Source organism: Arachis stenosperma, chromosome 4, assembly GCF_014773155.1.
Source record: "Arachis stenosperma cultivar V10309 chromosome 4, arast.V10309.gnm1.PFL2, whole genome shotgun sequence".
Classification (NCBI taxonomy): Eukaryota; Viridiplantae; Streptophyta; class Magnoliopsida; order Fabales; family Fabaceae; genus Arachis; species Arachis stenosperma.
Window position 1 is genome coordinate 30,703,215 of NC_080380.1, and position 21,306 is coordinate 30,724,520.

The 21,306-nt window shown below is 38.2% G+C and overlaps 1 non-coding gene across 1 annotated transcript; it reads left to right on the forward strand.

The window, feature by feature from the left end:
* Positions 1-12,812: 12,812 nt before the first annotated feature.
* On the forward strand, positions 12,813-12,916 carry LOC130977696 (small nucleolar RNA R71). The gene has a single exon (XR_009085378.1). It is a non-coding gene; the product is annotated as a small nucleolar RNA R71 (small nucleolar RNA).
* The last annotated feature ends 8,390 nt before the right edge of the window (positions 12,917-21,306 follow it).

The window sequence follows — 21,306 nt, forward strand, 5'->3', positions numbered from 1 at the left end:
CCTTACTCACGTAAGGTATTACTTAGACGACCCAGTGCACTTGCTGGTTAGTTATGCGGATCACAAATTCGTGCACCAAGTTTTTAGCGCCGTTGCCGGGGATTATTCGAGTTTGAACAACTAAAGGTTTATTTTATTTCTTAGATTAGGAATAATTTATTTTTATTGTTATAGAGTCATTAAATCTTGGTAGGATAGTTTCTTTTCAAAAAAAAAAATTTCAAAAATACTATTTTTCTTTATTAATTGTGAATTTTTCGTGAGTCTAGTGTCTTGTTCTAAGTTTAGTGTCAATTGCATCTTCTATATTTTTCTTTGAAATTTCGAACTTGTGTTCTTTGTTCTTCATTGATCTTCAAGTTGTTCTTGTTTATTTTTCTTGTTTAAATCTTGAGTTTTTCTTGTTTTGTGTATTTTCTTGTTTTTCTTGTGCTTTTTCAAAACATTATCTTTCAAAAATTATACTTTTATCCATAAAAATAATACATCTTTAAAATACGTTACATTTTTAGCTCAGTTAATTATAACGTGGGTTTATGTTCTTAGCAATTGGGCACCTTCTTTTTAAAATCCTTTTTCAAAAATAATTTTTCTTGATTTAATCTTGTGCCAAACTTTAAGTTTGGTGTTTTCTTGTTAATCTTTTTATAATTTTCGAAAATTTTATTAAAGTTTTCTAAAAATTTTAAGTTTGGTGTTCTTCCTTTTGTTCTTGGTGTTCTTGTGAATCTTCAAGGTGTTCTTGAGTTCTTCTTGTGTCTTGATCTTAAAATTTTTAAGTTTGGTGTTCCTTGGTGTTTTCCCTCCAAAAATTTTCGAAAATAAAGAGCATTAGATCTAAAAATTTTAAGTCTTGTGTCTTTTGTGTGTTTTTCTCTTTCATCATAAAATTCAAAATTCAAAAAAATTATATTTTCTAACTAATTTTGAACTACATTTTTTGAAAATTTTATATAAAAATTCAAATTTCAATTTCAAAATATTTCCAATTTCTTTTATTTATTTTGTTTTTTATTTTATTCTATAAAAAATTAATTCAAAAAAAAAAATAATATCAACATATATATTATCCCTTGTATTTCATCATGGAAGCAAGTAGGAATGAACAGTCCAAGAGGACTCTGGGGTCATATGCTAACCCCACTACTGCTTCATATGGGAGTAGTATCTGTATACCCTCCATTGGAGTTAGTAGCTTTGAGTTGAATCCTCAGCTCATTATCATGGTGCAGCAAAACTGCCAGTATTCCGGTCTTCCACAGGAAGAACCTACAGAGTTTCTGGCACAATTTTTACAAATTGCTGACACAGTACATGATAAGGAAGTAGATCAGGATGTCTACAGATTATTACTGTTTCCGTTTGCTGTAAAAGATCAAGCTAAGAGATGGTTAAATAACCAGCCTAAGAACAGCATAAAAACATGGAAACAGCTGTCAGAAAAATTCCTGAATCACTATTTCCCTCCAAAACGGATGACACAGCTACGGCTAAGCATCCAAGGCTTCAAACAAGGAGATAATGAATCCCTTTATGATGCCTGGGAGAGATACAGAGAGATGCTATGAAAATGCCCCTCTGAAATGTTTTCAGAGTGGGTGCAATTAGACATCTTCTACTATGGGCTTACAGAAAAAGCTCAGATTTCTCTAGACCACTCAGCTGGTGGATCTATACATATGAGAAAAACAATTGAAGAAGCTCAAGAGCTTATTGATACAGTTGCCAGAAATCAGCATCTGTACCTAAGCAGTGAATTTTCCATGAAAGAATAAGCTAAAACAGTAACTGTTGAACTCAGTCCTGTGGATCAGGCTAATGAATTCAATCAGCAATTAGACTTTCTAACCCAGCAGCTAGCCGAATTCAAGGAAATACTACAGGAAACAAGAATGGCTAATAGGAATATGGAAGTACAGTTAAAACAAACAGAGAGGCAACTGTCAAAATAAATAGCAGAAGAATGCCAAGCAGTTCAATTAAGAAGTGGGAAAACATTAAATACCTCACTTCAAAGCAGCAGGAAGCCAAGAAATGAATAAATGGCTACTCAAAATCCCTCTGAGGACAAACAGAGCCCAGAGAGGAATAAAGCTGGTGCTGAACGCCTAGCTCATGCTCATTCCTGGCGTTCAACGCCAGAAACAAGCATGAATTCGGCGTTGAACGCCCAAGGGGAGCATGGTTCTGGCGTTCAAATGCCAGTAACAAATAAGGAGGTGGCATCTAACGCCACTCCAGCTTCCACCCCTGACATTCAAATGCCAGTGGGGGATCAGTCACATACAAGTGCTGATAACAACACTTCTAAAAAGGCTTCCCAACCCACTTCTGTAGGTAATAAACCTGCAGCAACTAAGGTTGAGGAATACAAAGCCAAAATGTCTTATCCTCAAAAACTCCGCCAAGCGGAACAGGATAAGCAATTTGCCCGCTTTGCAGACTATCTCAGGACTCTTGAAATAAAGATTCCGTTTGCAGAAGCACTTGAGCAAATACCCTCTTATGCTAAGTTCATGAAAGAGATCTTATTAAGTCATAAGAAGGATTGGAGGGAAACTGAAAAAGTTTACCTCACTGAAGAATGCAGTGCAGTCATTCTGAAAAGCTTACCTGAGAAGCTTAAAGATCCTGGGAGCTTTATGATACCATGTACATTAGAGGGTACTTGTACCAAGCAAGCTTTATGTGATCTTGGAGCAAGTATCAACCTAATACCTGCATCTACTATCAGAAAGCTTGGTTTAACTGAAGAAATCAAACCAACCAGGATATGTCTTCAACTTGCTGATGGCTCCATTAAATACCCATCAGGCGTGATTGAGGACATGATTGTCAAGGTTGGGCCATTTGCCTTTCCTACTGACTTTGTGGTGCTGGAAATGGAGGAGCACAAGAGTGCAACTCTCATTCTAGGAAGACCTTTCCTAGCAACTGGCCGAACCCTCATTGACGTCCAAAAAGGGGAAGTAACCTTGAGAGTCAATGAGGAGGAGTTCAAGTTGAATGTTGTCAAAGCCATGCAACATCCAGACACCCCAAATGACTGCATGAGTGTTGATATTATTGACTCTCTGGTAAGAGAGATCAATATGGCTGAGAGTCTCGAATCAGAGCTAGAGGACATCTTTAAAGACGTTCAGCCTGATCTGAAGGAATCAGAGAGAATAGTAGAACCTCTGAAAATCCCTCAGGAAGAGGAAAAACCTCCTAAACCCGAGCTCAAACCATTACCACCTTCCCTAAAATATGCATTCCTGGGAGAAGGTGATACCTTTCCTGTGATCATAAGCTCTACCTTAGAGCCACAGGAAGAGGAAGCACTAATTCAAGTGCTAAGGACACACAAGACAGCTCTTGGGTGGTCCATCAGTGATCTTAAGGGCATTAGCCCAGCTAGATGCATGCACAAGATATTACTGGAGGGTGACGCCAAGCCAATGGTTCAACCACAAAGGCGGCTGAATCCAGCCATGAAGGAAGTGGTGCAGAAAGAGGTCACTATGTTACTAGAGGCTGGGATTATTTATCCTATTTCTGATAGCCCCTGGGTGAGCCCTGTCCAAGTCGTCCCTAAGAAAGGTGGCATGACAGTGGTTCATAATGAAAAAAATAAACTGGTTCCTACAAGAACAGTTACTGGTGGCGTATGTGTATTGATTACAGAAGGCTCAATACAGCTACCAGAAAGGATCATTTTCCTTTACCATTCATAGACCAGATGCTAGAAAGACTAGCAGGTCATGAATACTACTGCTTCCTGGATGGATATTCAGGTTATAATCAAATTGCAGTAGATCCCCAGGATCAGGAGAAAACGGCATTCACATGCCCATCTGGAGTATTTGCATACAGAAGGATGCCATTTGGCCTGTGCAATGCACCTGCAACCTTTCAGAGGTGCATGCTCTCAATTTTCTCTGATATGGTGGAAAAATTTCTGGAAGTCTTCATGGATGACTTTTTAGTGTTTGGAGACTCATTCAGCTCCTGCCTTAACCATTTAGCACTTGTCCTAAAGAGATGCCAAGAGACTAACCTAGTTTTAAATTGGGAGAAGTGTCACTTTATGGTGACTGAAGGAATTGTCCTTGGGCACAAAATCTCGAACAAGGGGATAGAGGTGGATCAAGCTAAGGTAGAGGTAATTGAAAAATTACCACCACCTGCCAATGTTAAGGCAATCAGAAGCTTTCTGGGGCATGCAGGATTCTACAGGAGGTTTATAAAGGATTTTTCAAAAATCGCCAAATCTCTGAGCAACCTGCTAGCTGCTGACACGCCATTTATCTTTGATAAAGAGTGTCTGCAGGCATTTGAGACTCTAAAAGCTAAATTGGTTACAGCACCAATCATCTCTGCACCAGACTGGACATTACCATTTGAATTAATGTGTGATGCCAGTGACCATGCCATTGGTGCAGTGTTGGGACAAAGGCATGACAAGCTTCTGCACGTCATTTACTATGCCAGCCGTGCTTTAAATGACGCACAGAAGAATTACACAACCACAGAAAAAGAGCTACTTGCAGTGGTTTACGCCATTGACAAATTCAGATCCTACTTAGTAGGATCAAAAGTGATTGTGTATACTGATCATGCTGCTCTTAAATATCTACTCACAAAGAAGGATTCAAAACCCAGACTTATAAGATGGGTGTTGCTTCTGCAAGAGTTTGATATAGAAATAAGAGACAGAAAAGGGACAGAGAATCAAGTAGCAGATCACCTGTCCCGAATAGAACCAGTAGAAGGGGCGTCCCTCCCTCTCACTGAGATCTCTGAAACCTTTCCGGATGAGCAACTCTTTGCCATCCAGGAAGTGCCATGGTTTGCAGATATTGCAAACTACAAGGCAGTGAGATTCATACCCAAAGAGTACAGTAGGCTGCAATCAAAGAAATTGATCACAGATGCAAAGTACTATCTTTGGGACGAACCATATCTCTTCAAGAGATGTGCAGACGGAGTCATCCGTAGATGTGTGCCTAAGGAAGAAGCGCAAAAGATTCTATGGCACTGCCATGGATCACAGTATGGAGGACATTTTGGAAGTGAGCGAACAGCCACAAGAGTCCTCCAATGTGGCTTCTACTGGCCTACTCTCTATAAAGACTCCCGAGTGTTTGTACTTAATTGTGACAGTTGCCAAAGATCTGGCAATCTACCTCACAGTTATGCCATGCCTCAACAAGGGATCTTGGAGATTGAGTTGTTTGATGTATGGGGCATTGACTTCATGGGACCTTTCCCACCATCATACTCAAACACTTATATTCTGGTGGCAGTGGATTATGTATCCAAATGGGTGGAGGCTATTGCAACACCCACCAATGACACTAAAACAGTGTTAAAATTCCTCCAGAAACACATCTTCAGCAGATTTGGTATCCCTAGAGTATTAATCAGTGATGGGGGCACTCATTTCTGCAATAAACAGCTTTACTCTGCTCTGGTTCGTTATGGAGTTAGCCACAGGGTAGCTACTCCATATCACCCACAAACTAATGGGCAAGCTGAAGTCTCAAATAGAGAACTCAAAAGAATCCTGGAACGGACTGTAATTAACCGTAGAAGGGATTGGGCAAGAAGCTTGGATGATGCTCTGTGGGCATACAGAACAGCATTCAAGACCCCTATAGGGACCTCTCCATACCAGCTTGTGTATGGAAAGGCATGTCACTTGCCAGTGGAACTAGAACACAAGGCCTATTGGGCAACCAGATTCCTAAATCTTGATGCCAAGTTAGCTGGAGAAAAACGATTGCTCCAGTTAAATGAGCTAGAGGAATTTAGACTCAATGCTTTCGAGAATGCAAAGATTTACAAAGAGAAAGCGAAAAGATGGCATGATAAGAAATTGTCATCCAGAGTCTTTGACCCGGGGCAGAAAGTTCTGCTATTTAATTCTAGGCTCAAATTATTCCCCGAGAAATTAAAATCCCGGTGGAGAGGTCAATATGTCATTACAAACGTATCACCATATGGATACATAGAGCTTCAGGATAATGACTCTAACAAAAAGTTCATTGTTAATGGACAAAGAGTTAAACATTATCTTGAAGGCAATTTTGAGCAAGAATGCTCAAAACTGAGACTTAATTAAAACTCAGTAATAGTCCAGCTAATGACATTAAAGAAGCGCTTGCTGGGAGGCAACCCAGCCAATCACAAAATTTAATTTTATTTGTTTTTGTTGATTTTTACAGGTATAGGTCAAAATATCTTCAAGGTAAAAAAGCAATTGATTGGATTCACAGAGTTACAGGGGAATTTGGAAGTTCACTGGCGAAAAAAGGCCAGTAAGAAACATTTTGGGCGTTGAACGCCCAAAAGAAGCACCCACTGGGCGTTCAACGCCAGTAAGGGTAGCCATCTGGGCGTTAAACGCCAGAAAGGAGCATCTTCTGGGCGTTAAACGCCAGAAAGAAGCACCTTCTGGGCGTTTAATGCCAGATTGACAGCATCCCGGGCGTTCAGAAAAACGCCCAGTGACAAAGGACTTCCTGGCGTTCAACGCCAGAAAGATGCATCAGCTGGGCGTTGAACGCCCAGGAGAAGCAACATTTGGGCGTTAAACGCCCAAACCATGCAGCAGTTGGGCGTTTATCGCCAGGATGGTGGGGAGGAGGTAAAATTCATTTTTCTTTACAAATTTTCTAAATTTTTATGTTTCAATTCATAATTTCTTGCATCAACATGTTTTCAAAATGTCATCCTTCAAATCAAATTAGTTTTCTAAGAACCCTAATTTCTAAAATCCCTTTTTCAAAATTTCAAATATATCTTAACCCATAAAGACAAATTATTTTTCAATCCAATCCAACTCTTTTAAAGTTTGTTTTCAAAACTCAATTATCTTTTTAAAAATCTTTTTTCAAAATTAAAAATTCAAATCTATCTTTTTAATTATTATTCATATCTTTCTCTTTTTAAACTATATCTTTTTCTTATCATATCTATCTTTTATAAATCATATCTTCTATCTTATCTTTTTCTTATTTTCGAAAATTTCCCACCCCCCTCCCTATATATTGAATTCGGCGCCTCTCTCATCTTCACCATGCCACACTTGCTCTCCTCCTATCCCTCTTCTTTCTTTTCTTTTGCTTGAGGACAAGCAAAACTCTAAGTTTGGTGTGTTTATCCGTGATCACAAAAACATACTCATTAAGATCATGGCTCCTAAAGGAAAATAACCCATCCCAAGAGGCAAGAAAGAGAATACTCCAAAGCCACTTTGGAATCAAGGGAAGTTCTTAACTAAAGAACATTCAGACCATTACTACAAAATAATGAGTCACAGATCAGTGATCCCGGAAGTCAAATTTGATCTGAAAGAAGATGAATATCCGGAGATCCAAGAGCAAATTCGAAACATGAACTGGGAAATTCTGGCCAATCCTGAAACGAAAGTGGGAAGGAACATGGTTCAGGAGTTCTATGCTAATCTATGGCAGACAGACAGGCAAAGAATAATTGGAGCTGCTCTCTATGACCATCGGACCTTAGTCAGAGGAAAGATTGTTCATACCCATTCTGACAAGATCAGGGAGATTTTTAAGCTTCCTCAACTGAAAGATGACCCAGACTCCTTTAATAGGAGAATGATGAGGGTAAATAAAGGTCTAGACAAGATTCTAGAGGATATATGCATCCCTGAAGCCAAGTGGACCACCAGCACCACTGGCACCCCAATTCAACTCAAAAGAGAAGATCTAAAACCAGTAGCCAGAGGCTGGCTGGATTTCATTGGGCGTTCTATATTGCCCACCAGCAACCGTTCTGAAGTTACTATTAAAAGAGCAGTAATGATTCACTGCATCATGTTGGGAAAAGAAGTAGAAGTCCATCAACTGATCTCATGTGAGCTATACAAAATAGCAAACAGGAATTCCAAGGACGCCAGATTGGCCTATCCAAGCTTAATTTCTATGCTCTGCAAAGATGCCGGAGTGAAGATGGGAATAACAGAGTAGATCTCAGTTGAGAGGCCAATCACTGAAATATCAATGGTCAGACAACAGCAACAAGATGATGCAGCCAAGAGGAGAGCACAGGAAGCCCTCCCAGAACTGCCTCAATTCGAATATTGGGGACATCTTGAGGCTTCTATTTCCAAATTGCAAGAAGCTATGGACCAATTAAAGGAAGAACAGAACAATCAAAGTAGCATGCTTTGCAAATTGCTTAAGGAACAGGAAGAGCAAGGGCGTGATCTAAGGGAGCTGAAGCGCCAAAAATTAATCCTTGAAACACACCCCACAGATTAGAGGAACATCTACTCCTCAAAACAACAGGTTGTTGAGTTCCAATTTTTCTGCTTTAACTTAGTGATAGTGTTATTATAGAAATTTACCTTAGGAGATATAGTAGTAGTAATTAGTATATCTATTTTGATTTTATTTCCAATTAAGCTATAATTTATTTTCTTCATCATCATCAGGCATGAATAAAGTAGTAGATTTTTTAGAATAAAGAAGTAATCTATATTTTTCAAGTTCTTAATAATAAAAATTATAATTAATTACATGTGGTGGCAATACTTTTTGTTTTCTGAATGAATGCTTGAACAGTGCATAATTTTTATCTTGAATTTTATGAATATTGGCTCCTGAAAGAATGAGGAACACAAAAAATATTATTGATGATCTGAAAAATCATGAAATTGATTCTTGAAGCAAGAAAAAGCAGTCAAAAAAAAAAGAAGGAGCAGTAGAAAAAGCCAATAGCCCTTAAAACCAAAAGGCAAGGGTAAAAAGGATCCAAGGCTTTGAGCATCAATGGATAGGAGGGCCTAAGGAAATAGTTCCAGGCCTAAGCGGCTAAACCAAGCTGTCCCTAACCATGTGCTTGTGGCATGCAGGTTCAAGTTACAAACTTGAGACTGAGTGGTTAAAGTCGTGATCCAAGGCAAATAGAGTGTGCTCAAGAGCTCTGGACACCTCTGACTGGGGACTCTAGCAAAGCTGAGTCACAATCTGAAAAGGTTCACTTGGTCATGTGTCTGTGGCATTTATGTATCTGGTGGTAATACTGGAAAACAAAGTGCTTAGGGCCACGGCCAAGACTCATAAAATAACTGTGTTCAAGAATCAACATACTACACTAGGAGAATCAATAATACTATCTGAATTCTGAGTTCCTATGGATGCCAATCATTCTGAATTTCAAAGGATAAAGGGAGATGCCAAAACTGTTCAGAAACAAAAAGCTACAAGCCCCGCTCATCTGAATAAGAACCTGAGCTCCATTTAAAACTCTTAGATATTATTACTTCTTAAATTCTTTCATCCTATTTTATTTATCTAGTTGCTTGGGGACAAGCAACAGTTTAAGTTTGGTGTTGTGATGAGCGGATATTTTATACGCTTTTTGGGGGTAATTTCATGTAGATTTTAGCATGTTTTAATTAGTTTTTAGTTAAATATTATTAGTTTTTAGGCAAAAATCATATTTCTGGACTTTATGAGTGGTGTATTTTTCTGTGATTCAGGTATTTTCTGGCTGAAATTGAGGGAGCTGAGCAAAAATCTGACTTAGGCTGAAAAAAGACTGCTGATGCTGTTGGATCCTGACCTCCCTGCACTCAAAATGAATTTTCTGGAGCTACAAGAGTCCAATTGGCGCGCTCTCAACGGCGTTGGAAAGTAGACATCCAGGGCTTTCCAGCAATATATAATAGTCCATACTTTGCGCGAAGATAGATGACGTAACTTGGCGTTAAACGCCAAGTACATGCTGCTGTCTGGAGTTAAACGCCAGAAACACGTCATGATCCGGAGTTGAACGCCCAAAACACGTCATAACTTGGAGTTCAACTCCAAGAAAAGCCTCTACTCGTGGATAGATTTAGTCTCAGCCCCAGCACACACCAAGTGGGCCCCAGAAGTGGATTTCTGCACCAATTATCTTAGTTTACTCATATTCTGTAAACCTAGGTTACTAGTTTATTATTTAAACAACTTTTAGAGAATTATTTTGTACCTCATGACATTTTCAGATCTGAATTACATACTTTTTGATGGCATGAGTCTCTAAACCATTGTTGGGGGTGAGGAGCTCTGCAGCATCTCGATGAATTAATACAATTCCTTTGTTTTCAATTCAAACACGCTTGTTCTTATCTAAGATGTTCATTCGCGCTTAATTATGGAGAAGGTGATGATCCGTGATACTCATCACCTTCCTCAACCCATGAACGTGTGCCTGACAACCACCTCCGTTCTATATCAGATTGAATGAGTATCTCTTAGATTCATTACTCATAATCTTCGTGGTATAAGTCGGATTGATGGCGGCATTCATGAGAATCCGAAAAGTCTAAACCTTGTCTGTGGTATTCCGAGTAGGATTCTGGGATTGAATGACTGTGACGAGCTTCAAACTCCTGAAGGCTGGGCGTTAGTGACAGACGCAAAAGAATCAATGGATTCTATTCCAACCTGATTAAGAACCGACAGATGATTAGCCGTGCTGTGACAGAGCATAGGAACGTTTTCACTGAGAGGATGGGAAGTAGCCATTGACAACGGTGACACCCTACATAGAGCTTGCCATGGAAGGGACCTTGCGTGTGGAAAAGGATTTCAAGGAAGAGTTGAAGTTCAGAGGACAAAGCATCTCCAAAACTCCAACATATTTCTCATTACTGCACAACAAGTAACGCTTTTATTCTCTTTTTTTTTCAATCTAATAATTCCAACTGATAATTTTTATTAATATCCTGACTAAGAATAATAAGATAAACATAGCTTGCTTCAAACCAATAATCTCCGTGGGATCGACCCTTACTCACGTAAGGTATTACTTGGACGACCCAGTGCACTTGCTGGTTAGTTGTGCGGATCACAAATTCGTGCACCAGCCGGCCAGATGCATCTTACTGGCGTTGAACACCAGCCTGTGCGTCCTCCAGGGTGCGAATTTTTTTTCTGCTGTTTTTGACTCTGTTTTTAATTTTTATGATTTTTTTCGTGACTCCTCATGATCATGTACCAAATGAAACACAAAATAACAATAATATAGAATAAATTAAAAATTAGATAAATAAAATTGGGTTGCCTCCCAACAAGCGCTTCTTTAATGTCAATAGCTTGACAGTGGCTCTCATGGAGCCACAAGGTGATCAGGTCAATGTTGTATAGTTGCCAACACCAAACTTAGAGTTTGGATATGGGGTCTTAACACCAAACTTAGAGTTTGGTTGTGGCCTCACAACACCAAACTTAGAGTTTGACTGTGTGGGCTCTTCTTGACTCTGAACTGAGAGAAGCTCTTCATGCTTACTCTCTTCTGTCACAGAGGGATGGCCATGTGCCTTAAACACGAGGTAATCCCCATTCAATTGAAGGACTAATTCACCTCTGTTGACATCTATCACAGCTCCTGCTGTGGCTAGGAAAGGTCTTCCAAGGATGATGCAATCATCCTCTTCCTTCCTAGTGTCTAAGATTATGAAATCATCAGGGATGTAAAGGCCTTCAACCTTTACTAACGCGTTCTCTACTATTCCATAAGCTTGTCTCAATGACTTGTCAGCCAGTTGTAATGAGAACAAGGCAGGTTGTACCTCAATGATCCCCAGCTTCTCCATTACAGAGAGTGGCATAAGATTTATCCCTGACCCCAGATCACACAGAGCTTTTGCAAAGGTCATGGTACCTATGGTACAAGGTATTAAGAATTTGCCAGGATCCTGTTTCTTTTGAGGTAGAATTTTCTGAATCCAAGTATCTAGTTCATTAATGAGCAAGGGAGGTTCACTTTCCCAAGTCTCATTACCAAATAACTTGGCGTTCAGCTTCATGATAGCTCCTAAGTATTGAGCAACTTGCTCTCCAGTTACATCTTCATCCTCTTCAGAGGAAGAATAGTCTTCAGAGCTCATGAATGGCAGAAGGAGATTTAATAGAATCTCTATGGTCTCTATATGAGCCTCAGATTCTTTTGGATCCTTACTAGGAAACTCCTTCTTGCTTGAGGGGCGTCCCAGGAGGTCTTCCTCACTAGGATTTTCGTCCTCCTCCTCCCTTGTGCTTTCGGCCATATTGACTATGTCAATGGCTTTGCACTCTCCTTTTGGATTCTCTTCTGTATTACTTGGGAGAATACTGGGAGGAGTTTCAATGACTTTCTTACTCAGCTGGCCCACTTGTGCCTCCAGATTTCTGATGGAGGATCTTGTTTTACTCATGAAACTGAAAGTGGCCTTTGACAGATCAGAGACTAGATTGGCTAAATTAGAGGTGTTTTGTTCAGAATTCTCTGGCTGTTGCTGAGAAGATGATGGATATGGCTTGCTATTGTTTAGCCTGTTGCGTCCACCATTGTTAAAGCCTTGTTGAGGCTTTTGTTGATCCTTCCATGAGAAATTTGGATGATTTCTCCATGATGAGTTATAGGTGTTTCCATAAGGTTCACCCATGTAATTAACCTCTGCCATGGCAGGGTTCTCAGGATCATAAGCTTCTTCAGAAGCTGCCTCTCTAGTACTGTTGGATGCATGTTGCCATCCATTCAGATTTTGAGAGATCATGTTGACCTGTTGAGTCAACACTTTATTCTGAGCCAATATGGCATTCAGAGCATCAATTTCAAGAACTCCTTTCTTCTGAGGTATCCCATTATTCACGGAATTCCTCTCAGAAGTGTACATGAATTGGTTGTTTGCAACCATATCAATGAGTTCTTGAGCCTCTTCAGGCATTTTCTTTAGGTGAATAGATCCACCTGCAGAATGGTCCAATGACATTTTCGAAAATTCAGAGAGACCATAATAGAATATATCCAATATGGTCCATTCTGAAAACATGTCAGATGGACATCTTTTGGTCAGCTGCTTGTATCTTTCCCAAGCTTCATAGAGGGATTCACCATCTTTTTGTTTGAAGGTTTGAACATCCACTCTAAGCTTGCTCAGCTTTTGAGGAGGAAAGAATTTATCCAGGAAGGCAGTGACCAGCTTATCCCAGGAGTCCAGGCTATCCTTAGGTTGTGAATCCAACCATATTCTAGCTCTGTCTCTTACAGCAAAAGGGAAAAGCATGAGTTTGTAGACTTCAGGATCAACTCCATTCGTCTTTACAGTCTCACAGATCTGCAAGAACTCAGTTAAAAACTGATAAGGATCTTCAGATGGAAGTCCATAAAACTTGCAGTTTTGTTGCATTAATGCAACTAGCTGAGGTTTCAGCTCAAAGTTGTTGGCTCCAATGGCAGGAATGGAGATGCTTCTTCCATCAAACTTGGACGTTGGCTTTGTGAAGTCACCAAGCATTCTCCTTGCATTATTATTTTTTCGGCTGCCATCTCCTTCTCTTGTTCGAAAATTTCTGAAAGGTTGTTTCTGGATTGTTGTAATTTAGTTTCTCTTAATTTTCTCTTCAGAGTCCTTTCAGGTTCTGGATCAATTTCAACAAGAGTGCCTTTTTCCCTGTTCCTGCTCATATGAAAGAGAAGAAAACAAGAAAAGAAAGAGGAATCCTCTATGTCACAGTATAGAGATTCCTTTATGTTAGTAGAAGAAGAAAGAGGATAAGGAAAGGAGAATGGTTCGGATTTTTAGATGGAGAGAGGTGAAGAGAAGTGTTAGTAATTAAATAATTAAATAGAAGAAGAAAAGAGAAGGGAGATTTCGAAAATAATTTTGAAAAAAGGTTAGTAATTTTCGAAAATGAAATATAAGATATAATTAAAATTAAAATTTAAAACATTTAATTAATTAAAAATAATTTTTGAAAAAGAGAGAGGTATTTTCGAAAATTGAAGAGGGAAAAGTAGTTAGGTGGTTTTGAAAAAGATTTGAAATCAAATTTGAAAAGATAAGAAGATAAGAAGTTAGATAAGATATTTTAAAATCAAATTTGAAAAAGATAAAATTTTTGAAAAAGATAAGATAAGAGAAAAAAAGATCTAATTTTTTAAAATGACTTAACTAACAAGAAACTACAAGATAAGATTCTAGAACTTAAAGATTGAACCTTTCTTAACAAGAAAGTAACAAACTTCAAATTTTTGAACCAATCACATTAATTGTTAGCTAATTTTCGAAAATTTGATATAAAGATAAGAAAAAGATTTTGAAAAATATTTTTGAATTTTTCGACAAATAGAAAAAAAATGGAAAAGATATGATTTTTGAAAAAGATTTTGAAAAGATAAGATTTTTAAAATTGAAATTTTGACTTGACTTGTTAGAAACAACTACTTTTAAAAATTTTTGACCAAGTCAACCCAAAATTTCGAAAATTTGGAGGGAAATAAGGAAAAGATATTTTTTTGATTTTTGAATTTTTAATTATGAGAGAGAAAAACAACAAAAATACTCAATGCATGAAATTTTTAAATCAAAACAATGAATGCATGCAAGAATGCTATGAATGTCAAGATGAACACCAAGAACACTTTGAAGATCATGATGAACATCAAGAACATATTTTTGAAAAATTTTTGATGCAAAGAAAATATGCAAGACACCAAACTTAGAAATTTTTAATGCTTGAAAAATATGAATGCAAAGATGCACATGAGAAACAAGAAAAGACACAAAACAAGAAAACATCAAGATCAAACAAGAAGACTTATCAAGAACAACTTGAAGATCATGAAGAACACTATGAATGCATGGGATTTTCGAAAAATGCAAGAAAAAAATTTTAAAAGCATGCAATTTGACACCAAACTTAAAAATTGACTCAAGACTTAAACAAGAAACACAAAATATTTTTTATTTTTATGATTTTATAATTTTTTTGGATTTTTATTAATTTTTTCGAAAATAAAATTTAGAAAAACGAAAAATAAAAGAAAAATTTTGAAAAAGATTTTTGAAAAGAAAATTACCTAATCTGAGCAACAAGATGAACCGTCAGTTGTCCATACTCGAACAATCCCCGGCAACGGCGCCAAAAACTTGGTGGACGAAATTGTGATCTATTGTCTTTGTACTTGTATGAAATTTAATAATTGTCTCTATTTGAATTCACAACTCCGTTCAACTAACCAGCAAGTGTACTGGGTCGTCCAAGTAATAAACCTTACGTGAGTAAAGGTCGATCCCACAGAGATTGTTGGTATGAAGCAAGCTATGGTCACCTTATAAATCTCAGTTAGGCAGATTAAATTGGGTTATGGTTTCGAAAATTAATAATAAAAAGAAAATAAAAGGGATAGAAATACTTATGTAAATCAATAGTGGGAATTTCAGATAGGTGTATGGAGATGCTGTGTTCCTCTTGAAACTCTACTTCACTACTCGCTCTTCCTTCAATTCTTCTTACTCCTTTCCATGGCAAGCTGTATGTAGGGCATCACTATCATCAATGGCTACTTTTAATCCTCTCGGGAAAATGGTCCTATGCGCTGTCACTGCACGGCTAATCGTCTGGAGGCATCACCCTTGATTGATAGCTACATCCCATCCTCTCAGTGAAAATGGTCCAAATGCTCTGTCACAGCACGGCTAATCATCTGTCGGTTCTCAATCAGGTTGGAATAGAATCCATTGACTCTTTTGCGTTTGTCACTAACGCCCAGCCTTCAGGAGTTTGAAGCTCGTCACAGTCATTCAATACCGAAATCCTACTCGGAATACCACAGACAAGGTTAGACTTTCCGGATTCCTAGGATCCTACTCGGAATACCACAGACAAGGTTAGACTTTCCGGATCTTCATGAATGCCGCCATCTATCTAGCTTATACCACGAAGATTCTGTTGGGGAATCTAAGAGATATGCGCCCGGCCTAAGGTAGAACGGAAGTGGTTGTCAATCACGCGCGTTCATAGGTGAGAATGATGATGAGTGTCACGGATCATCACATTCATCAAAGTGTTGTGCAACGTATATCTTGGAATAAGAATAAGAGATAATTGAATAAAAAGTAATAGTAATTGTATTGAAACTTGAGGTACAGCAGAGCTCCACACCCTTAATCTATGGTGTGCAGAAACTCCACCGTTGAAAATACATAAGTAAAAGGTTCAGGCATGGCCGAATGGCCAGCCCCCTGAGTGATCAAGAGACCGAATAATCAAAGGCTAACAGTCAAGAGATTAAACTGTCAAAAAGATGTCTAATACAATAGTTAAATGTTCTATTTATAATAAACTAGCTCCTAGGGTTTACACGAGTAAGTAATTGATGCATAAATCCACTTCCGGGGCCCACTTGGTGTATGTTTGGGCTGAGCTTGATCAATCCACGAGCTGAGGCTTCTCTTGGAGTTGAACTCCGAGTTATGACGTGTTTTGGGCGTTCAACTCCGGATCATGACGTTTTTCTGGCGTTTAACTCCAGACAGCAGCATGTACTTGGCGTTCAACGCCAAGTTACGTCGTCAATTTCCGAATAAAGTATGGACTATTATATATTGCTGGAAATCTCTAGATGTATACTTTCCAACGCATTTGAGAGCGCACCAATTGGAGTTTTTTAGCTCCAGAAAATTCATTTCGAGTGCAGGGAGGTCAGATTCCAACAACATCAGCAGTCCTTTTGTCAGCCTTTTTCAGAGTTTTGCTCAAGTCCCTCAATTTCAGCCAGAAATTACCTGAAATCACAGAAAAACACACAAACTCATAGTAAAGTCCAGAAATGTGAATTTAACATAAAAACTAATGAAAACATCCCTAAAAGTAGCTTGAACTTACTAAAAACTACCTAAAAATAATGCCAAAAAGCGTATAAATTATCCGCTCATCAGCCAACGTTTGAGGTCAAACGTGAGCTCAAACGTGGGTCTTCCCATGCTCTCTTTTTGGCCAACGTTTGGCCCAACGTTTGAGGCAAACGTTGGCGCAAACGTGGCTCATCTCAACCATCAATCAGGGGTGCTTTGCCATGCTCTTCCTTGTCAAAAGGTAGCCAACGTTTGACCTCACGTTTGAGGCAAACATTGGCTCAAACGTTGCCATGCCCAGGAGCTCCATTTTCCTTCTTTTTGGCGCCAACGTTTGACCTCACGTTTGAGGCAAACGTTGGCGCAAACGTTGCCTTCCTCTGCTTTTTTTCTTAGCCAACGTTTGCCTCAACGTTTGAGGCAAACGTTGGCGCAAACGTTGAGGCTTCCCTGGGCTTTCTTGATCTGCTTCTCACGTTTGAGTTAACGTTTGAGGCAAACGTTAGCTCAAACGTGAATCCCTCTTTTCAAGCCTATTCTTGCAACCTTCTTCCAAGCTTTATTTCACCTATCATCAATCAACAATTGTATCAAAGCTATGCCATAATCATGAGAGTTATTCTTCTTCTTGTCATGTGAGCAATTATGGTGCAAAAACTCATGAAAATACATCAATTTATCCATGGTTGATTGAATCAAAGGAAACATGAATTTCAACCCAATTGGCTTACTTATGGCTTAAGAAAGTGCACAAAACTAAATGAAAACAAAGAAAAAAGACTAGTGAAATTAGGCTAAGATGACTTGTCATCATCTAACGCCAGTTCCATGTTGCATTCTGGCGTCCAGCGCCAGAAACAGGTTGCAAGTTGGACTTAAACACCAGAAATAGGTTACAACCTGGTATTTAACTCCAAAAACAGTCCAGCCACGTGAGAAGCTCAGGTCTCAGTCCCAGTACACACCAAGTGGGCCCCAAAAGTGGATTTCTGCACCATCTATCTTAGTTTACTCATTTTATGTAAACCTAGGTTACCAGTTCAGTATTTAAACAACTTTTAGAGACTTATTTTGCATCTCATGACATTTTTAGATCTGAACTTTATACTTTGTGACGGCATGGGTCTCTAAACTCCATTGTTGGGGGTGAGAAGCTCTGCAGCGTCTCGATGAATTAATGCAATAATTTCTGTTTTCTATTCAAACACGCTTGTTCCTATCTAAGATGTTCATTCGCGCTTCAATATGAAGAAGGTGATGATCCGTGACACTCATCACCATTCTCAACCCATGAACGTGTGCCTGACAACCACCTCCGTTGTACATTAGATTGAATAAGTATCTCTTAGATTCCTTAATTAGAATCTTCGTGGTATAAGCTAGAATTCATTGGCAGAATCCTTGAGAATCCGGAAGGTCTAAACCTTGTCTGTGGTATTTTGAGTAGGATTCAAGGATTGGATGACTGTGACGAGCTTCAAACTCGTGAGTGTTGGGCGTAGTGACAGACGCAAAAGGATCAATGGATCCTATTCCGACATGATCGAGAACCGACAGATGATTAGCCGTGCTGTGACAGAGCATTTGGACCATTTTCACTGAGAGGATGGAAAGTAGCCATTGACAACGGTGACACCCTACATACAGCTTGCCATGGAAGGAGCCTTGCATGTATGAAAATGAGAAAGCATTATGTTGCAGGAATTCAGAAGACAAAGCATCTCCAAAACTCCAACATATTCTCCATTACTGCATAATAAGTATTATTTAATCCATGCTCTCTTGTTTATTTGCAAGTCAATTGATAACTATAATTGGTATCCTGACTAAGATTAATAAGATAACCATAGCTTGCTTCAAACCAACAATCTCCGTGGGACTCGACCTTTACTCACGTAAGGTATTACTTGGACGACCCAGTGTACTTGCTGGTTAGTTGTGCGGATTGCAAAAGTGTGATTGCAATTTCATGCACCATGTTTTTGGCACCGTTGTCGGGGATTTTTTGAGTTTGAACAACTGACGGTGAATCACTACAAGAAAAATACCCATTCAGGTACACTTGAAAAGTGTAGTCAAAAATGAAAAAAAGTGATGCCTTAGGCAAAGGCTACGCTTTTTAGGCTTCAGAGACACTTTTGTAGGGGATGCCTATACCAGTGTTGCCTATTCTCAAAGGCTACACTTTTCTGTATCAAAGGCTACGTTTCTGGCCTTTGAGAATAGGGTACGCTTTTTAAGTGATGCTGTTTAGGACCAAAGGCTACGCTTTTCAGCACTAGTGGTTACCAGAGTTCAAAAGAATAGGCTACACTTTTCAGATTAGGAAAAATTAGTCTTTTTGGTTTAGAGTCACTAGAATTGCATCTTTTATTATCCCTTTTAAAAAAAAAATTTCAAAAATATTATTTTTCTTTATTAATTTTTAGTTTTTCTATGAGTTTAGTATCTTGTTTTAAGTTTGGTGTCAATTGCATGTTTTTAAAAATTTATGCATTTTTCGAAAATTCATGCATGTGTTCTTCATGATCTTCAAATTGTTCTTGTCAATTTTTCTTGTTTGATCTTTGGTTTGTCTTGTTTTGTGTCTTTTCTTATTTTTCTTGTGCTTTTTCAAATTTTTAGTTTTCAAAAAATTTTTATTTATCACGTTAAATTTATAGCTCAGTTGGCTAGAGCGTTGGTTTATGTTCTTGGCAATTGGGTATCTTCTTTTTAAAAACTTTTTCAAAAATAATTTTTCTTTGATTAAATCTTGTGCCTAACTTTAAGTTTGGTGTTCTTGGCAATTGGGTATCTTCTTTTTAAAAACTTTTTCAAAAATAATTTTTCTTTGATTAAATCTTGTGCCTAACTTTAAGTTTGGTGTTCTCTTGTTAATTTTCTTTAATTTTTGAAAAGTTATTTTGATTTTTTAAAAATTTTAAGTTTGGTGTTCTTTCTTTTGTTTTTATTGTTCTTGTGAGTCTTCAAGGTGTTCTTGAGTCTTCTTTGTGTTTTGATCTTAAAATTTTTAAATTTGGTGTCCCTTGGTGTTTTCCCTCCAAAATTTTCGAAAAACAAGGAGCATTAGATATAAAAATTTTAAGTCTTGTGTCTTTTGTGTGTTTTTCTCTTTCATCATAAAATTCAAAAATAAAAAATATCTTTTCCTTTAATTTCTCATAATTTTCGAATTACTTGGGTTGACTTGGTCAAAATTTTTCAAATCATATCTTTTTCAAAAATATCCTAACCATTTTCTCTCTCCTCACTTTTTCGAAAATCTTCATAAAATATTTTCAAATTTTTTATTTTTTTATTTTATTTTTTATTTTTCATTTTTTTTTGTTTTGGTTTCTATTTTATTTTATTTTATTATTTCGAAAATAATTTTTTTTAATATAATAAAATAAATAAAATAAATCCACATCATCTCCCTTTCTCCATCATGGACCTAAGTGGAAACGAACAGTCCAGAAGGACTCTGGGGTCATATGCTAACCCCACTACTGCTTCATACAGGAGTAGTATCTGTATACCCTCCATCGGAGTCAGTAGCTTTGAGTTGAACCCTCAGCTCATTATCATGGTGCAGCAAAGTTGCCAGTATTCCAATCTTCCACAAGAAGAACCTACAGAGTTTCTGGCACAATTTTTACAAATTACTGACACAGTACATGATAAGGAAGTAGATCAGGATGTCTATAGATTATTACTGTTTCTATTTGCTGTAAAAGACCAAGCTAAGAGATGGATAACCAACCTAAGGCCAGGATAAAGACATGGAAACAACTGTTAGAAAAATTCTTAAATCACTATTTTTCTCCAAAATAGATGACACAGCTAAGGCTGAGCATCCAAGGCTTCAAACAAGGAGATAATGAATCTCTTTATGATGTCTGGGAGAGATACAGCGAGATGCTAAGAAAATACCCCTCTGAAATGTTTTTAGAGTGGGTGTAGCTAGACATCTTCTATTATGGGCTTACAGAGAAAGCTCAGATTTCTCTAGACCACTCAGTTGGTGGATCTATACACATGAGAAAGACAATTGAAGAAGCTCAAGAGCTCATTGATACAGTTGCCAGAAATCAGCATCTATACCTAAGCAATGAGTCTTCCATGAAAGAAGAAGCTAAAACAGTAACTGCTGAACTCAGTCCTACAGAACAAGTTACTGCATTCAATCAGCAATTAGATTTTCTAACAAAATAGCTAGCCAAATTCAAGGAGATGTTGCAAGAAACAAGGATGGCTAATATGAATATGGAAGTGCAATTGAAGCAAACAGAACAGCAGTTATCAAAACAAATAACAGAAGAGTGCCAAGCAATTCAATTAAGAAGTGGAAAAATATTAAATACCTCACTTCAAGGCAGCAAAAAGCCAAAAAATGAACAAACTGGTACCCAAAATCCCTCTGAGGACAGTCAGAGCCTATAGAGGAATAATTCTGGCGCTCAAACGCCAGAAAAGGGGTGGAGAGCTGGCGTTGAACGCCCAACCCATGCTCAGTCCTGGCGTTCAACGCCAAAAACAGGCAAGGAATTGGCATTGAACACCCAAAGGAATCACAGTTCTGGCGTTCAGATACCAGAAACAGGTAAGGAGTTGGCGTCTAGCGCCACTCTAGCTTCCACCCCTGGCATTCAAACGCTAGTGGGAGATCAGACACATACAAGTGCTGAAAGCAATCCCTCTAA